Consider the following 14,536-nt stretch of genomic DNA (forward strand, 5'->3'; position numbering starts at 1 on the left):
GCGAGGAGAATTCGGGGGCCCATACCTCCAAGCCCCACACGTCTCGAGAGGGCTCCACGTGGCATTCTGAAAGGCCGGGCGACGGAGGGAAGGGGTTCGTGGCTGCGGACAACGCCTGGCTGGAGGAATTCTTTGTCTTTGGCGACGGTTCACCCCGCAGGTCAGGTCATGCGGTTCCTCGACACCTTCCACGGGGCGGATGTTCACAGGAGGAGTGGGGACGGGACGGCGGACTCGCAGGCCACCCTCCTGTCCCCACTGCTCCCCTCCAGAACTGGAGCTCGAATCTAGATGGGCCTCTGACCGCACACATCGCTGGGTTTACGTCGTGCCGGCTTCACCTTCGAGTCTCACAAACTGGCGCTCTTGCTGCTTCTAGGAGTGTCCTAGAGAAGAAGACACCGGGTTCCGTACGAGATCAGCTTCTTGGACGCGGCCCTCTGGAGCCCGTGGCTTTGGCTTCAGGGGAAGCACGCTGCCTACGGTATAGCCTGGCCCGGAAGCTCATCCGAGGATTCCTCAGGAGTTCGCGGGCCCCGAGGATTCTGTTTCCGAAAAGCGTTTTCTGGAACCGGGCGACTTGGGGGAACGTGTCACTGGTCTGGAAAATGGAAGGCCGCTGTCAGAGGGTTCAGTGACCTTTACGCTCCCTCCTTTCACTTGAAAGGTGTCTTCTTTTTTCTCCCCACCCCGCCCCCCAACCCCCCGCAACACACACACACCCGACAGCTTGCCTGACCGTTGTTGCTGGGGAGATGAACTCTCAGGAGACGGGAGGCCAAGTCTCTTTCACACCCCGGGGAAGACGATGGGAACGGGTCCCCAGCCGTGCGATGTTTCCGTGTCTCGGCACGGCCGACAGCCTCCTCCTCGTTCTGGGTGCTCCCGTTTCCTCCACCCCCCACCCCCCACCCCATCCCATCCCATCCCATCCCATCCCACCCCATCCCATCCCATCCCAAACTAAGGGTTTAGTTTAATGCCAAACTTCTACAAAGAAATAAGCAAATTTTTGTGCAATGTCCAGTGATCTCTTTCTAGGTTGATAGACTGATCAATGCCGTGGTTAATTCCCACAGTAAGTGGATGCCACCCTGTAAATCTTCTTGGCTCATTGCCTGCCACACCCGCTCCATTGCTGGTTAGGAGTAATGTTGTAAAACATGAAAGAGAACACAAAATGGACTGATGACTCTGAGAGAAGAATTGTAATTGGAGGACATTTCAGGACTGGCTCTGATATTGCATCCCGGAAAAAGTAAAACTCATACAGAGAGTAGAAAAGTGGTTACTAGGGCTATGGGGAGAGGTTGGTAAAAGGGAACAAATATTCAGCTATAAGATGAATAGAGTCTGAGGATCTCACGTAAAACACGGCAATCTTTTTGACATGTTTTGTATAAATGAAATCTTATATGAAGATAAAAATCTAAGTAGGAAAGATGGAGGGAAGAAAAAAAAAAAGAAGGTGAAATATGTGAGGTGATATGAATTAACTGGATGAGGAATCCTTTCACATCGTAAACACATGAAATCACCACAGTTATATTTCAATTTCTTGCAATGTTGTATCTCAATTATACCTCAAAAAAGTTGAAATTTTAAAAAAGATATTACAAGATCTATGAAAAACCGTGAGGACTGTGTCTGGCTTGATAACATTGAGAACGTAGAACTCAGGCGATCCAAAACGTCCCCCTGACTAATAGAGTGTTTGTGTCATCGGTTACTCAATTCCGAATTATCATAGGTTCCAGAATTGTTGGTTGGATGCAAGATTTCAAAGCAGCCACGTGCTGGAAAACTTAGTTTTAATGAGTTTAGTTCTATTCTCTCAAAGCGGAGAGCTCTATTTAAAGATGATATTTCACGTGGACTTCCTTGATGTTTCGTACGCTGGATCAGAGACGGATATAGTGAGATATCATGAAGTAATTCCCTGTTTTTCTCTTTATAATTTCCGCGACATGATCCTTCTAGTTAGTAAGAAACATTTGTGTTGCCTTGAAGAGAATTAGATGATTATCATAATAATGGAAAGGGAAAGTAGTAGGTTTATGCTTGGCCCTTTTATATTTAAAATATACCTTTTTGGCTAGAGTGTGAGGCACAGGAGATCTAGATCCTGCAATCGAGGAATGAATCTGTGCCCTTTGCAATGGAAGCAAACTGTCTTTCTTAATCCCTGGAACCCTAAGGAAGTTCCTCAAAAGAGACGGTTTGCGACTAGGTCAGAAATGATAGTCTTCAAAGGCAATCCCTTTAACGTCAAAGGAACAAAATTTACTGACTGAAGAGAAGCCTCTGGGTAATACGAATGAGGAGTCTCTGACCTATGAGCAGCCCATCAATACTCCTATTGCCGGCAATAGGAGTAAAGAGGACATCCCATGACACAGAAGGACCTGTCCCAGGAGAGAAGCCCAGGTTCATTCTGCCCGAGAGGAGAAGGCGGGCCGAGCGATGGTCTGGGAAGGGTTTAGAGACTCAGGGTGCGGGCACATGGCTACGCTTGCTGATGAGGGGTCAGATTCCCGATGAGATGAGACGACACGGCTCGCCAGCATGGTGGGGCCGTCAAGAACCCCCTCGAATCTTGCAGACCCTCTGCGACCAATGAGAGAGAGCCAGGCACCACTGCTCAGGGGCACAGCTTCTGCTCTGCTCTTGGCAGGTCCCGGTCACCTGCCACCTTCCTGTCTCCAGCAGAGGTAAAGTGAGGCCCAAATGCCGCCTGAGGATCTTTGAGCTCAGAACGGAAACTCTCTTTTTTCCGGTGGCCTGGAGTGTCATAAGCAATCCGAAGGTGAGCGGAATTAAATGCAAGTAGTCAGAATAATGGTGAGAACAAAAGGAAACGGCAAGTCACTGTTAACAATCTATTTTGGACGTAAAGTTTTGTGAAGAGAGAGACGGAACCTAGCTTCAGAAGGGGAGGGAGGTCCCGCAAGGTCGAATGAGGCCCACTGGTGGCTGGGGACTCATCTGGAGGAACTTCTCTGAAGAAGGGCCTGGGATCCATCTGAAAGCGGGAGTGGGAACCCAGGCCCGGGAGTGAGCGTCCAGAGCTGGAATGAGAGCTCCTGGGAGACTGACTCGAGCGCGGCTGGTTTCCGGGGCACCCACCTCCCCTTCTCCTCAGCTGATGCCCGCAGGCTGGGTCACGGCCCTTGAGGGAGAAGCCTTGGCAGAAGGTCTCCCCGCGGAGGGAGCCCATGGGTGTCTCAGTCTGTCAGTGGCAGTTGCTCGTTTTCTCGGGCTGCCAGCCCATCTGAGCTGTTTCTGTTGGAGGGGAAATCTGCCTGAAGTTACGCCTGAGGCCTGAGCTCTCTTATTATCAAATTAGGCGAATATCCGATACATAATGTGAATACCTGGCCTACTGCCATGGAATTTCTAAATATCCGTGTGCCGAAAGCTAACTCCGTCCCCACGTGTGCAAGCTAATTCAGGGGAACTCGCTCGTGTCTGACCCGTGTGGTAGTAGCGGTGAGAGCAGGAGTGGATCGGGAGCGAAAGGACCAGGTGGAATTTCTCGATTCAAATCCATGAATCTCTGAGGACTTCGTGAGCACGTTACACTTTAAGTGTCATTCCTGGCCTGAGAGGGAGCACGAACAGGACTTTTCTGACGGCTTCATGGAGACGTGAGACAGGAGTCGAGATCCACAGTATGCAGCGAGCGGTATCTTTGCTTATAGGCAGATCCAGAAAAAGCTATCAGCTCACTGTTGGTTCTTTCAAAGCACGTAGTAGCTGTGTGGTTGCCCGATAATGTGAGTGCCGTCCACCTAGACTGTACACGCACCTCACGCACCGAGTATCTGTCGGCCTTGTAGATGAGGAGGTGGCTGAGGGGCGTTTGCGCAAGTGACTGGGTTTGAATCTAGACAGCACCCTTTGCTGTGGGCTTGGTGAAGTGCAGGTCCTCAGTACACAGGATTCTCATCCTTCCTGGCCTGTTTCTGGCTCCTCTTCACCATCTGGGTTCCACAAGCCTCATCTTTAGCAGCACCGGTGTGCTCTTACCACAAACCTCCGAACAGCACGTTCTTTCAAGGTGCCTCCTCGTCCTTCACCGCTGGTGCTGGGCTCAGACCGTCCCCTGCCCCACGGCCCTTTCCCGGGCCTTTCCTTTTCACTCTCCCGTGGCTAGAGCTCTGACCCATCCTCCAAGCGCGAGGCCTCTTCTCACTATTTCGCATTCCAGGCAAGCCTACTTATTCTGGGAGTTATTCCCCCTTGATACTTTCTGTCTATAACCAGGACCAGGACCAAGCACACAAATCTCTTTCCACGCAACCCCTTCTTGACGCTCAGCTCTGCCGGGCGTGTTGGTGCTGACTCTCGTACGGATGGTGAGTCGACAGGTGACCGGTGACGGGTGAGCTTTTCATGAACCACGTGAAAAGTATGGTTGGCAAGCCTCTGACACAGATTCCCCCATGGGAAAACATCGTCACCTCCTGAGACAGTCCTGGGAACAAAGTCAACGAACAGAGGATTCAGTGCTTCCGGACAAATCGAGTGCTTGTGGCAGACACAACCTGCCCCAGAGCATCCAAGGTCAAGTGTGAGGAAAGGCCTAGGAGTAGCGGGACCGGGGACTGAACAAGTCGGCTCTGCTCCTCTCCCGGCTGCAGTCCAAAGAAACGCCAAACAGGATGCCTCTTTGTTGCCATCGAGTGTCCAATTCTAAACTTTTGTTAACAATGTATACAATGTTAAGGCGCGGGAGAGCCGGCTTTACTGAAACTTGTGGATCGTGCACTTCTTATCCCTGCTACTGTTTGATACAATTAGAGTTTAAGAGCACCCTGTTTTCCAGGAAAGATACTATATAACGCAAAGGTGCGATTTCTAGTGCCACCTTAATTTCCCCAGTCTCTGGGTACGAGAGCTGAACCAAATGTTGTCTAGTATATTTTCAGGGACATGACAAGCTATTCAGATCCTTCCCGATAGATGTTCTGAAAAAGAACTACTAGCTGCAAGAACTAAATCTCAATTTCAACTCCGGTAGAGGAGAAGCTGCGCTGCTGGCAACAGTTAAGATAAACACTGTATCTTCCCAAGAATAGACTGGGTACCCCCAGCATTTACCTTGAGGCTGCAGCGAGGAAGACTAAGTCTGCCACTGAACTAGGTCCGTTTCTTTGACTTGAACCTTTATACGTGATTCCTGATATCTTCAGTTTCCGTGTGCTGCCTGTAGCCCGAGACGTACAGGGCGCACCCCTCGTCAAGGCTCAGATTTCAAGAGTCTAATACATTTCCATTCAGATACAGATAGCAATCTGCAGAAGAGAGAATAACACGTATCTCGTTGGAGCGTCACAGGAATATCATGACATGACACGTGTGGCCCCGCGCGCCCCCAACCACAAGCCCAGATCTCCCGTCTCCCCTCCGAAACCTCCCCCTCCTCCCCCCCATACCCAGCCACCGAGGGGGGCCCGGGGAGGGATGGCGGTCTCAGCCCCGGTTCCGAGAGGTCACTCGTGGAGCCGCCCTAGCTAGGCCGAGACGCCAGATGTGGCTGCCCTGCTGCTTCACGTCCATCTCCGTGAGCCATGCCCCAAAGGCACGTGAAATCATTGAGAGCAAATAGCGCCCCCAGAAAACGCAAAATGATCCTCCTGAACCCCACACGGCCGCCATCTTGGTGGATCCACGTTAGAGGTCGTTGGTAGGTATCCCCACTTGATGCCTGAATAGTACTCACACGGACTCGATTTCTTTTCGCTTTTCCTGGGTGCCCTAGCCAGAGAGATCACGTGGGCCGGAGAGCAAACACAGAACAGAACAGAGCCCCGAACCACAGCCAAGTCGAGGGCGTGCGGAACCGCAGGAACTCACAGAGCCTGTGAGGGGACCCAGATGGGGAAGAAGCGTCCGTGCTCACGTATCTCTGGGGAGGTTGGAAGGGGCGCCCGCCAGCGAGGCAGGTGCCGCGCGAGTGGCCGGAGACGTTTCTCCGTGGGATCTCTCGGGGTGTCGCAGGGTGCCGGGTGCAGGGGCACCCTGGGAGGCCCGGTCCACCGAAAAGCCCGAGAAGTCTTCATGTGGGGCAGGCACGGAATGGTTTCTTGCAGGGCCGGGCGAGGAGAATTCGGGGGCCCATACCTCCAAGCCCCACACGTCTCGAGAGGGCTCCACGTGGCATTCTGAAAGGCCGGGCGACGGAGGGAAGGGGTTCGTGGCTGCGGACAACGCCTGGCTGGAGGAATTCTTTGTCTTTGGCGACGGTTCACCCCGCAGGTCAGGTCATGCGGTTCCTCGACACCTTCCACGGGGCGGATGTTCACAGGAGGAGTGGGGACGGGACGGCGGACTCGCAGGCCACCCTCCTGTCCCCACTGCTCCCCTCCAGAACTGGAGCTCGAATCTAGATGGGCCTCTGACCGCACACATCGCTGGGTTTACGTCGTGCCGGCTTCACCTTCGAGTCTCACAAACTGGCGCTCTTGCTGCTTCTAGGAGTGTCCTAGAGAAGAAGACACCGGGTTCCGTACGAGATCAGCTTCTTGGACGCGGCCCTCTGGAGCCCGTGGCTTTGGCTTCAGGGGAAGCACGCTGCCTACGGTATAGCCTGGCCCGGAAGCTCATCCGAGGATTCCTCAGGAGTTCGCGGGCCCCGAGGATTCTGTTTCCGAAAAGCGTTTTCTGGAACCGGGCGACTTGGGGGAACGTGTCACTGGTCTGGAAAATGGAAGGCCGCTGTCAGAGGGTTCAGTGACCTTTACGCTCCCTCCTTTCACTTGAAAGGTGTCTTCTTTTTTCTCCCCACCCCGCCCCCCAACCCCCCGCAACACACACACACCCGACAGCTTGCCTGACCGTTGTTGCTGGGGAGATGAACTCTCAGGAGACGGGAGGCCAAGTCTCTTTCACACCCCGGGGAAGACGATGGGAACGGGTCCCCAGCCGTGCGATGTTTCCGTGTCTCGGCACGGCCGACAGCCTCCTCCTCGTTCTGGGTGCTCCCGTTTCCTCCACCCCCCACCCCCCACCCCATCCCATCCCATCCCATCCCATCCCACCCCATCCCATCCCATCCCAAACTAAGGGTTTAGTTTAATGCCAAACTTCTACAAAGAAATAAGCAAATTTTTGTGCAATGTCCAGTGATCTCTTTCTAGGTTGATAGACTGATCAATGCCGTGGTTAATTCCCACAGTAAGTGGATGCCACCCTGTAAATCTTCTTGGCTCATTGCCTGCCACACCCGCTCCATTGCTGGTTAGGAGTAATGTTGTAAAACATGAAAGAGAACACAAAATGGACTGATGACTCTGAGAGAAGAATTGTAATTGGAGGACATTTCAGGACTGGCTCTGATATTGCATCCCGGAAAAAGTAAAACTCATACAGAGAGTAGAAAAGTGGTTACTAGGGCTATGGGGAGAGGTTGGTAAAAGGGAACAAATATTCAGCTATAAGATGAATAGAGTCTGAGGATCTCACGTAAAACACGGCAATCTTTTTGACATGTTTTGTATAAATGAAATCTTATATGAAGATAAAAATCTAAGTAGGAAAGATGGAGGGAAGAAAAAAAAAAAGAAGGTGAAATATGTGAGGTGATATGAATTAACTGGATGAGGAATCCTTTCACATCGTAAACACATGAAATCACCACAGTTATATTTCAATTTCTTGCAATGTTGTATCTCAATTATACCTCAAAAAAGTTGAAATTTTAAAAAAGATATTACAAGATCTATGAAAAACCGTGAGGACTGTGTCTGGCTTGATAACATTGAGAACGTAGAACTCAGGCGATCCAAAACGTCCCCCTGACTAATAGAGTGTTTGTGTCATCGGTTACTCAATTCCGAATTATCATAGGTTCCAGAATTGTTGGTTGGATGCAAGATTTCAAAGCAGCCACGTGCTGGAAAACTTAGTTTTAATGAGTTTAGTTCTATTCTCTCAAAGCGGAGAGCTCTATTTAAAGATGATATTTCACGTGGACTTCCTTGATGTTTCGTACGCTGGATCAGAGACGGATATAGTGAGATATCATGAAGTAATTCCCTGTTTTTCTCTTTATAATTTCCGCGACATGATCCTTCTAGTTAGTAAGAAACATTTGTGTTGCCTTGAAGAGAATTAGATGATTATCATAATAATGGAAAGGGAAAGTAGTAGGTTTATGCTTGGCCCTTTTATATTTAAAATATACCTTTTTGGCTAGAGTGTGAGGCACAGGAGATCTAGATCCTGCAATCGAGGAATGAATCTGTGCCCTTTGCAATGGAAGCAAACTGTCTTTCTTAATCCCTGGAACCCTAAGGAAGTTCCTCAAAAGAGACGGTTTGCGACTAGGTCAGAAATGATAGTCTTCAAAGGCAATCCCTTTAACGTCAAAGGAACAAAATTTACTGACTGAAGAGAAGCCTCTGGGTAATACGAATGAGGAGTCTCTGACCTATGAGCAGCCCATCAATACTCCTATTGCCGGCAATAGGAGTAAAGAGGACATCCCATGACACAGAAGGACCTGTCCCAGGAGAGAAGCCCAGGTTCATTCTGCCCGAGAGGAGAAGGCGGGCCGAGCGATGGTCTGGGAAGGGTTTAGAGACTCAGGGTGCGGGCACATGGCTACGCTTGCTGATGAGGGGTCAGATTCCCGATGAGATGAGACGACACGGCTCGCCAGCATGGTGGGGCCGTCAAGAACCCCCTCGAATCTTGCAGACCCTCTGCGACCAATGAGAGAGAGCCAGGCACCACTGCTCAGGGGCACAGCTTCTGCTCTGCTCTTGGCAGGTCCCGGTCACCTGCCACCTTCCTGTCTCCAGCAGAGGTAAAGTGAGGCCCAAATGCCGCCTGAGGATCTTTGAGCTCAGAACGGAAACTCTCTTTTTTCCGGTGGCCTGGAGTGTCATAAGCAATCCGAAGGTGAGCGGAATTAAATGCAAGTAGTCAGAATAATGGTGAGAACAAAAGGAAACGGCAAGTCACTGTTAACAATCTATTTTGGACGTAAAGTTTTGTGAAGAGAGAGACGGAACCTAGCTTCAGAAGGGGAGGGAGGTCCCGCAAGGTCGAATGAGGCCCACTGGTGGCTGGGGACTCATCTGGAGGAACTTCTCTGAAGAAGGGCCTGGGATCCATCTGAAAGCGGGAGTGGGAACCCAGGCCCGGGAGTGAGCGTCCAGAGCTGGAATGAGAGCTCCTGGGAGACTGACTCGAGCGCGGCTGGTTTCCGGGGCACCCACCTCCCCTTCTCCTCAGCTGATGCCCGCAGGCTGGGTCACGGCCCTTGAGGGAGAAGCCTTGGCAGAAGGTCTCCCCGCGGAGGGAGCCCATGGGTGTCTCAGTCTGTCAGTGGCAGTTGCTCGTTTTCTCGGGCTGCCAGCCCATCTGAGCTGTTTCTGTTGGAGGGGAAATCTGCCTGAAGTTACGCCTGAGGCCTGAGCTCTCTTATTATCAAATTAGGCGAATATCCGATACATAATGTGAATACCTGGCCTACTGCCATGGAATTTCTAAATATCCGTGTGCCGAAAGCTAACTCCGTCCCCACGTGTGCAAGCTAATTCAGGGGAACTCGCTCGTGTCTGACCCGTGTGGTAGTAGCGGTGAGAGCAGGAGTGGATCGGGAGCGAAAGGACCAGGTGGAATTTCTCGATTCAAATCCATGAATCTCTGAGGACTTCGTGAGCACGTTACACTTTAAGTGTCATTCCTGGCCTGAGAGGGAGCACGAACAGGACTTTTCTGACGGCTTCATGGAGACGTGAGACAGGAGTCGAGATCCACAGTATGCAGCGAGCGGTATCTTTGCTTATAGGCAGATCCAGAAAAAGCTATCAGCTCACTGTTGGTTCTTTCAAAGCACGTAGTAGCTGTGTGGTTGCCCGATAATGTGAGTGCCGTCCACCTAGACTGTACACGCACCTCACGCACCGAGTATCTGTCGGCCTTGTAGATGAGGAGGTGGCTGAGGGGCGTTTGCGCAAGTGACTGGGTTTGAATCTAGACAGCACCCTTTGCTGTGGGCTTGGTGAAGTGCAGGTCCTCAGTACACAGGATTCTCATCCTTCCTGGCCTGTTTCTGGCTCCTCTTCACCATCTGGGTTCCACAAGCCTCATCTTTAGCAGCACCGGTGTGCTCTTACCACAAACCTCCGAACAGCACGTTCTTTCAAGGTGCCTCCTCGTCCTTCACCGCTGGTGCTGGGCTCAGACCGTCCCCTGCCCCACGGCCCTTTCCCGGGCCTTTCCTTTTCACTCTCCCGTGGCTAGAGCTCTGACCCATCCTCCAAGCGCGAGGCCTCTTCTCACTATTTCGCATTCCAGGCAAGCCTACTTATTCTGGGAGTTATTCCCCCTTGATACTTTCTGTCTATAACCAGGACCAGGACCAAGCACACAAATCTCTTTCCACGCAACCCCTTCTTGACGCTCAGCTCTGCCGGGCGTGTTGGTGCTGACTCTCGTACGGATGGTGAGTCGACAGGTGACCGGTGACGGGTGAGCTTTTCATGAACCACGTGAAAAGTATGGTTGGCAAGCCTCTGACACAGATTCCCCCATGGGAAAACATCGTCACCTCCTGAGACAGTCCTGGGAACAAAGTCAACGAACAGAGGATTCAGTGCTTCCGGACAAATCGAGTGCTTGTGGCAGACACAACCTGCCCCAGAGCATCCAAGGTCAAGTGTGAGGAAAGGCCTAGGAGTAGCGGGACCGGGGACTGAACAAGTCGGCTCTGCTCCTCTCCCGGCTGCAGTCCAAAGAAACGCCAAACAGGATGCCTCTTTGTTGCCATCGAGTGTCCAATTCTAAACTTTTGTTAACAATGTATACAATGTTAAGGCGCGGGAGAGCCGGCTTTACTGAAACTTGTGGATCGTGCACTTCTTATCCCTGCTACTGTTTGATACAATTAGAGTTTAAGAGCACCCTGTTTTCCAGGAAAGATACTATATAACGCAAAGGTGCGATTTCTAGTGCCACCTTAATTTCCCCAGTCTCTGGGTACGAGAGCTGAACCAAATGTTGTCTAGTATATTTTCAGGGACATGACAAGCTATTCAGATCCTTCCCGATAGATGTTCTGAAAAAGAACTACTAGCTGCAAGAACTAAATCTCAATTTCAACTCCGGTAGAGGAGAAGCTGCGCTGCTGGCAACAGTTAAGATAAACACTGTATCTTCCCAAGAATAGACTGGGTACCCCCAGCATTTACCTTGAGGCTGCAGCGAGGAAGACTAAGTCTGCCACTGAACTAGGTCCGTTTCTTTGACTTGAACCTTTATACGTGATTCCTGATATCTTCAGTTTCCGTGTGCTGCCTGTAGCCCGAGACGTACAGGGCGCACCCCTCGTCAAGGCTCAGATTTCAAGAGTCTAATACATTTCCATTCAGATACAGATAGCAATCTGCAGAAGAGAGAATAACACGTATCTCGTTGGAGCGTCACAGGAATATCATGACATGACACGTGTGGCCCCGCGCGCCCCCAACCACAAGCCCAGATCTCCCGTCTCCCCTCCGAAACCTCCCCCTCCTCCCCCCCATACCCAGCCACCGAGGGGGGCCCGGGGAGGGATGGCGGTCTCAGCCCCGGTTCCGAGAGGTCACTCGTGGAGCCGCCCTAGCTAGGCCGAGACGCCAGATGTGGCTGCCCTGCTGCTTCACGTCCATCTCCGTGAGCCATGCCCCAAAGGCACGTGAAATCATTGAGAGCAAATAGCGCCCCCAGAAAACGCAAAATGATCCTCCTGAACCCCACACGGCCGCCATCTTGGTGGATCCACGTTAGAGGTCGTTGGTAGGTATCCCCACTTGATGCCTGAATAGTACTCACACGGACTCGATTTCTTTTCGCTTTTCCTGGGTGCCCTAGCCAGAGAGATCACGTGGGCCGGAGAGCAAACACAGAACAGAACAGAGCCCCGAACCACAGCCAAGTCGAGGGCGTGCGGAACCGCAGGAACTCACAGAGCCTGTGAGGGGACCCAGATGGGGAAGAAGCGTCCGTGCTCACGTATCTCTGGGGAGGTTGGAAGGGGCGCCCGCCAGCGAGGCAGGTGCCGCGCGAGTGGCCGGAGACGTTTCTCCGTGGGATCTCTCGGGGTGTCGCAGGGTGCCGGGTGCAGGGGCACCCTGGGAGGCCCGGTCCACCGAAAAGCCCGAGAAGTCTTCATGTGGGGCAGGCACGGAATGGTTTCTTGCAGGGCCGGGCGAGGAGAATTCGGGGGCCCATACCTCCAAGCCCCACACGTCTCGAGAGGGCTCCACGTGGCATTCTGAAAGGCCGGGCGACGGAGGGAAGGGGTTCGTGGCTGCGGACAACGCCTGGCTGGAGGAATTCTTTGTCTTTGGCGACGGTTCACCCCGCAGGTCAGGTCATGCGGTTCCTCGACACCTTCCACGGGGCGGATGTTCACAGGAGGAGTGGGGACGGGACGGCGGACTCGCAGGCCACCCTCCTGTCCCCACTGCTCCCCTCCAGAACTGGAGCTCGAATCTAGATGGGCCTCTGACCGCACACATCGCTGGGTTTACGTCGTGCCGGCTTCACCTTCGAGTCTCACAAACTGGCGCTCTTGCTGCTTCTAGGAGTGTCCTAGAGAAGAAGACACCGGGTTCCGTACGAGATCAGCTTCTTGGACGCGGCCCTCTGGAGCCCGTGGCTTTGGCTTCAGGGGAAGCACGCTGCCTACGGTATAGCCTGGCCCGGAAGCTCATCCGAGGATTCCTCAGGAGTTCGCGGGCCCCGAGGATTCTGTTTCCGAAAAGCGTTTTCTGGAACCGGGCGACTTGGGGGAACGTGTCACTGGTCTGGAAAATGGAAGGCCGCTGTCAGAGGGTTCAGTGACCTTTACGCTCCCTCCTTTCACTTGAAAGGTGTCTTCTTTTTTCTCCCCACCCCGCCCCCCAACCCCCCGCAACACACACACACCCGACAGCTTGCCTGACCGTTGTTGCTGGGGAGATGAACTCTCAGGAGACGGGAGGCCAAGTCTCTTTCACACCCCGGGGAAGACGATGGGAACGGGTCCCCAGCCGTGCGATGTTTCCGTGTCTCGGCACGGCCGACAGCCTCCTCCTCGTTCTGGGTGCTCCCGTTTCCTCCACCCCCCACCCCCCACCCCATCCCATCCCATCCCATCCCATCCCACCCCATCCCATCCCATCCCAAACTAAGGGTTTAGTTTAATGCCAAACTTCTACAAAGAAATAAGCAAATTTTTGTGCAATGTCCAGTGATCTCTTTCTAGGTTGATAGACTGATCAATGCCGTGGTTAATTCCCACAGTAAGTGGATGCCACCCTGTAAATCTTCTTGGCTCATTGCCTGCCACACCCGCTCCATTGCTGGTTAGGAGTAATGTTGTAAAACATGAAAGAGAACACAAAATGGACTGATGACTCTGAGAGAAGAATTGTAATTGGAGGACATTTCAGGACTGGCTCTGATATTGCATCCCGGAAAAAGTAAAACTCATACAGAGAGTAGAAAAGTGGTTACTAGGGCTATGGGGAGAGGTTGGTAAAAGGGAACAAATATTCAGCTATAAGATGAATAGAGTCTGAGGATCTCACGTAAAACACGGCAATCTTTTTGACATGTTTTGTATAAATGAAATCTTATATGAAGATAAAAATCTAAGTAGGAAAGATGGAGGGAAGAAAAAAAAAAAGAAGGTGAAATATGTGAGGTGATATGAATTAACTGGATGAGGAATCCTTTCACATCGTAAACACATGAAATCACCACAGTTATATTTCAATTTCTTGCAATGTTGTATCTCAATTATACCTCAAAAAAGTTGAAATTTTAAAAAAGATATTACAAGATCTATGAAAAACCGTGAGGACTGTGTCTGGCTTGATAACATTGAGAACGTAGAACTCAGGCGATCCAAAACGTCCCCCTGACTAATAGAGTGTTTGTGTCATCGGTTACTCAATTCCGAATTATCATAGGTTCCAGAATTGTTGGTTGGATGCAAGATTTCAAAGCAGCCACGTGCTGGAAAACTTAGTTTTAATGAGTTTAGTTCTATTCTCTCAAAGCGGAGAGCTCTATTTAAAGATGATATTTCACGTGGACTTCCTTGATGTTTCGTACGCTGGATCAGAGACGGATATAGTGAGATATCATGAAGTAATTCCCTGTTTTTCTCTTTATAATTTCCGCGACATGATCCTTCTAGTTAGTAAGAAACATTTGTGTTGCCTTGAAGAGAATTAGATGATTATCATAATAATGGAAAGGGAAAGTAGTAGGTTTATGCTTGGCCCTTTTATATTTAAAATATACCTTTTTGGCTAGAGTGTGAGGCACAGGAGATCTAGATCCTGCAATCGAGGAATGAATCTGTGCCCTTTGCAATGGAAGCAAACTGTCTTTCTTAATCCCTGGAACCCTAAGGAAGTTCCTCAAAAGAGACGGTTTGCGACTAGGTCAGAAATGATAGTCTTCAAAGGCAATCCCTTTAACGTCAAAGGAACAAAATTTACTGACTGAAGAGAAGCCTCTGGGTAATACGAATGAGGAGTCTCTGACC

Source organism: Giraffa tippelskirchi, chromosome 11 (assembly GCF_054371585.1).
Source record: "Giraffa tippelskirchi isolate mGirTip1 chromosome 11, T2T-mGirTip1v1.2.pri, whole genome shotgun sequence".
NCBI lineage: Eukaryota > Metazoa > Chordata > Mammalia > Artiodactyla > Giraffidae > Giraffa > Giraffa tippelskirchi.